Genomic DNA, 4865 nt, shown 5'->3' with positions numbered 1-4865 from the left:
GGCTATTCTGGGTCCTTAGCATTTCCATATGAATTTTTAGAACCAGCCTGCCACTTTCTAGAAAAATGGTCTGCTGGGTTTTCTGTTTTTGCTTTTTGATTTTAAAAAAGTTTTTGGCCGGGTGTGGTGGCTCACGCCTGTAATCCAAGCACTTTGGAGGCCAAGGCGGGTGGATTACCTGAGGTTGGGGGTTCAAGACCAGCGTGACCAAGACGGTGAAACCCCGTCTTTTAAAAAAAAGAAAAAAAAAGGTTTTTTTAGGCTGGATGCGGTGGCTCACGCCTGTAATTCCAGCACTTTGGGAGGCCAAGGCAGGTGGATCATGAGGTCAGGAGATCGAGATCATCCTGGCCAACATGGTGAAACCCCATGTCTACTAAAAATACAAAAAAATTAGCTGGGCTTGGTGGCATACGCCTGTAGTCCCAGATACTCGGGAGGCTGAGGCAGGAGAATTGCTTGAACCCAAAAGGTGGAGATTGCAGTGAGCTGAGATCGCGCCACTGCACTCCAGCCTTTCTTTTCAAAAGAAAACAAAAGGTTTTTTAGAGGCAAGGTTTCACTCTCATTCAGGCTAGAGTGCAGTGTATCACCATAGGTCACTGTAACCTCAATGTCCTAGGCTCAAGTGATCCTCCTCCCTCAGCCTCTCAAGTACCTGGGACTACAGACACACACCATCTCACCCAGCAAATTTTTTAAATCTTTTTGATAGATGGGGTCTCACTCTGTTGCCCAGGCTATTCTTGAGCTCCTTGCTTCAAGCAATCGTCCCACCTCAGCCTCCCAAAGCATTGAATGTACAGGTATGAGCCACGGTGCCTGGTCTCTGCTGGAGTTTTGACTGGGACTGCATTGAATCCATAAATCAATCTGGGGAAGAATTGGCATCATAACAATGTAGAGCTTTCCAGTCAGTGAATAAGTTATGACATCATTTATTCAGGTCTTTCTCTTGGCAATATTTTGTAGTTTTCAGTGCAGAGATTTTATATATCTTTTAATTTTAGCTTCCGGTTGTTTGTATATAGAAATGCCGTTGATTTGTGTATATTGATCTTGCACCCTGCAACCTTACTCATTAGTTCTAGTAACTTTTCATAGATTTCATCAGATTGTCTTCATAAACAGACGTGTCAAGTGCAGATAAAGAAATAGACACTCACTTCTTCCTTTCCAAAAGGGATGGCTTTGTTTCGTTTTGTTTTTGCCTTATCACACTGGTTAGAACCTCCAGTTGAATAGACATTATGAGAGTAGATATCACTTTCTTGTTCCTGATTTTAGGCTGAAAGCATCAGCCTTTCATGATGAAATACGGTGTTAGTTATGGGATATTTATAGATGTCTTTTATCAGATTGAGGAAGGTTTTTTTTTGTATTCCTAATTTGCTGAAAAAAAATTGTCAGAAAAAAATGATAGTTGTTTTTCAAATACTTTCACTGCATTTGTTTAAATGACCATGTTTTTCCTTTTAAATTTTTTAATATGATGAATTACACTGGTTGATTTTGAATGTTAAATCAACCTTGAATTCCTAGCACAAACCCTATTTGTATTATCTGTTTTATATATTGTTGAATCACTTTGCTAGCTTTTGGTTTAAAATTTTTACATATATACTTATGAAAGATACTGGTTTGTAACTTTCTTTCATTAAGAAAAATAAAATGGGCAGGGAGTGGTGGCTCACGCCTGTAACCCCAGCACTTTGGGAGGCCAAGGCAGGCGGACCACCTGATGTCAGGAGTTTGAGACCAGCCTGACCAACATGGTGAAACCCTGGTCTCTATTAAAAATACAAAATTAGCCAAGCCTGGTGGTGCATGCCTGTAATCCCAGACACTTGGGAAGCAGGAGAATCGCTTGAACCCAGGAGGTAGAGGTTACAGCGAGTCAAGATCACGCCATTGCACTCCAGCCTGGGCAAGAATGTGAAATTCAGTCTTAAGAAAAGAAAAGAAAAGAAAGAAAGGAGTAACCTTATTTCATTTCTTTGTATTTTCTTTTTCTTATATTTTGTCTATTTATTTTTGGAGACAGAATTTCACTTTGTCACCCAGGCTGGAGTGCGGTGGTGCAATCTCAGCTCCCTGCAGCCCCCACCTCTCAGGTTCAAAGGGTCAGCTCCAAGCACTTGGAACTACTAGCACGTGCCACCATGCCCAGCTAATTTTGTTTGTTTGTTTGTTTGTTTGTTTGTTTGTTTGTTTGTTTTTCCAGATGGAGGAGACTTTTTATTTAAAGGCAAAATACCAAAATGGCTCTCTGGTGTAGGTGATGTCTACTTTCACACTCAGCTTGTACATGATCCCCTAACCTTAATTTCTTTCTTCTTAAGGGGTTGATTTGGATTGACTTGTTGAGAATGGTATCCGTTACTAATGAGTCGGAGAGAAAGAGATTTCTGTGCTTACATGTAAACTCGTGATAGGTCTGCAGAAGCTACAGATGAAGAGGGTAGTGAGGAAGTCAGCCACGATCCATCTATGTGAAGGTCACATCAGCTTCATTGTACACTTTGAAGACTTTCTCAATGGCATTGACATAGGCAGCTGTTCTCAGGTCCAATCCCAGGTTGTATTTCATGACTGTGCACATACTTTGCCTGGCAGAATGCTCCATTGTGTACGCCAAGCCAGAGTGCACGATGCCTTTCTCAGATGCACCCGATATCCTATCTTGGAACTCTGCCGTAGGTACAATGAGAATAGTTCCACCATGCTTTCCAAGTTTTCCTTCTAAACTCTCTTGAACAGACTTGAACAAGTGGTAGTTAGAATCCCTTTCATATTTGAAGGTCAAATGGCCATAGCTGACATGATTTAGATTCTTCAGCCACTCAAAGTATGATACTGTCACTCCTCCAGCATTCAAGTAGAGATCTGGAATAACCATAATGTTTCTCTCCAGGAAGATCTTATCAGCTTCTGGAGTTGCTGGCCCATTGGCAGTTACATCAACAATCTTGGCTTTGACTCTGGGTGCGTTGGATTTGGTCAACTGCTTCTCACTGGCAGCTGGGATCAGTATGTCACAGTCAGCCTCCAAGATGCTTCCTCCCTAGGGCTTTGCCCTGGGGAAGCCCAGAATGGACCCATGTTGCAATTTGAAGTCTTCCAGTTCCTTTGGGTCAAAGCCATCTGGATTCCATATACTCGCATCAGACTCACCAACAGCAATACATTTAGCACCAAAACGATGTAAATATCTCAGAGTTTAGGCCCACATTACCAAATCCCTGAACAACAAATGTTTTATCTCCAAATCCTGGTGTCATTCCTAAAATGCTCATGTAAGAAGCTTCACTGATGAAGTTTTCAACCCCATGGGAGACACCACAGCCAGTAGCAGAAATGCGTCTGGGGATGCCCCCTTGACTGATGGGTTTACCAGTAACACACCCATGTGCATTAATATCTTGTGGCCTATGGTGCTGGCATAGATATCAGCGATCCAGGACATCTCCCGCTCACCTGTGCTCATGTCTGAGGCAGGGACATCAATGCCAGGACCAATAAAGCCCTTCTTTGCCAGCTCCGTGGTGAACCTCCTTGTGGTCTTGTCCAATTCATTATCGGTATAGTTCTTGGGATTGATCTTAACACCAGCTTTAGCGCCCCCAAACGGCCCATCAACCACTGCACATTTGTATGTCATCAGAGAAGCCAAAGCTTGTGCTTCATCTACACTCAAGCAGTGCTGTGACGGACACCTCCCTTGCAGGGCGTGCGGTGCTGGCTGTGCTGGGCCTGGTGACCTCCCAGCCTTCCATGACCTCCCAGGAGCCGCAGTCGCTCCGGATGGGGAAGGAGAGGCTCAGCACGTGGTTGCAGGGCTTGGTGATCCGCAGGATGCGGCGCACCCGGGTCCCCTCCTCGCTCTCCCGGGTCCTCAGGCCCTCCACCAGCTTGTCCGCCACAATGCTGGCGTCATGGTGGAAGAAGCCCTCCACCGTCTTGAAGAAGTTGGGGTCGTCCTCACGGTCGGCCACTGCCTCGCTGTAGTAGCGCGTGGCGGCCAATGCAACCCCGGGCTGCCGGGCGGTGGCGGCCTGTCCCCGGCTCCGCCCCGCAGCGCTGCGGAGTCCTCGGCCGCCGAACCCAGGGCGGCGGGCCGGGCCGGGCCAGCAGCAGCGCTTCGCCCAGGTAGCGGTACGTGGCGGCAGGCGAAGGCGAGGTGCGAGACGGGCGCGGAACAGCCGCGCTTTCTGAGTCCCCGCGACGAGGGAAGAAGGGGCTGGCCGCTAATTGTTTTTTAATCAGTATAATGCTGGCCTTGTAGAAAGAATTGGTAAGTATTCCCTCTTCTTCAGTGTTTTGGAGTAGTTTAAGAATAGGTATTATTTCTTCCTTAAATATTTTATAGAACTCACCAGAGAAACCACCTGGACCTGATGGGTATTCTGTGGGAAGATGTTTAACCAAAGATTCAAATGCTTTTATAGATATGAGGCTATTCTGGTTCTGCTCCTTCTTGGGTGAGCTGCGGTCATGGGTGTTTTTCAAGGAATTCTTCCAGCTCATTTGGGTTGTTTAATTTATTGGCATAAAGTTGCTGATAATATGCCCTTTTATCTTTTCAGTATCTGGAAACTGCAGTGATGATGCCTCAGCCCTGTCATTCCTGATATCGGTAATAGGTATCTTCTTTTATTCCTGATCACTTCGCCTGGAGGGTTAGCAATTTTATTGATTTTCTCAACAAACCATCTTTTGGTTTCATTGGTTTCCTTCATTTGCTTTTTATTTCATTGATTGTTTTGGTCGTATTACCTTTATTTTTCTTCCCCTGGGTTTAATTTGTTCATCTTTTTCTAGTTTTTCGTTGTTGGTGGTGGTTTTTTTTTTTTTTTTTTTTTTTT

General features: G+C 44.8%; 1 pseudogene across 1 annotated transcript in view; it reads right to left on the bottom strand.

Annotated features, from left to right (window-relative positions):
- Positions 1-2220: 2220 nt before the first annotated feature.
- Positions 2221-4865, bottom strand: part of LOC108294264 — a 20359-nt pseudogene continuing 17714 nt past the window's right edge. The window contains exon 2 of the transcript XR_001820975.1: positions 2221-4247. The product of XR_001820975.1 is annotated as a glutamate dehydrogenase 1, mitochondrial-like (transcript). The remainder of the gene's footprint in view (positions 4248-4865) is intronic.

Source organism: Cebus imitator, unplaced genomic scaffold (genome assembly GCF_001604975.1).
Source record: "Cebus imitator isolate Cc_AM_T3 unplaced genomic scaffold, Cebus_imitator-1.0 Scaffold572, whole genome shotgun sequence".
Taxonomy (NCBI): domain Eukaryota; kingdom Metazoa; phylum Chordata; class Mammalia; order Primates; family Cebidae; genus Cebus; species Cebus imitator.
Note: the sequence above shows the minus strand (reverse complement) of the source record. Positions and strands in the feature narration are given on the sequence as shown.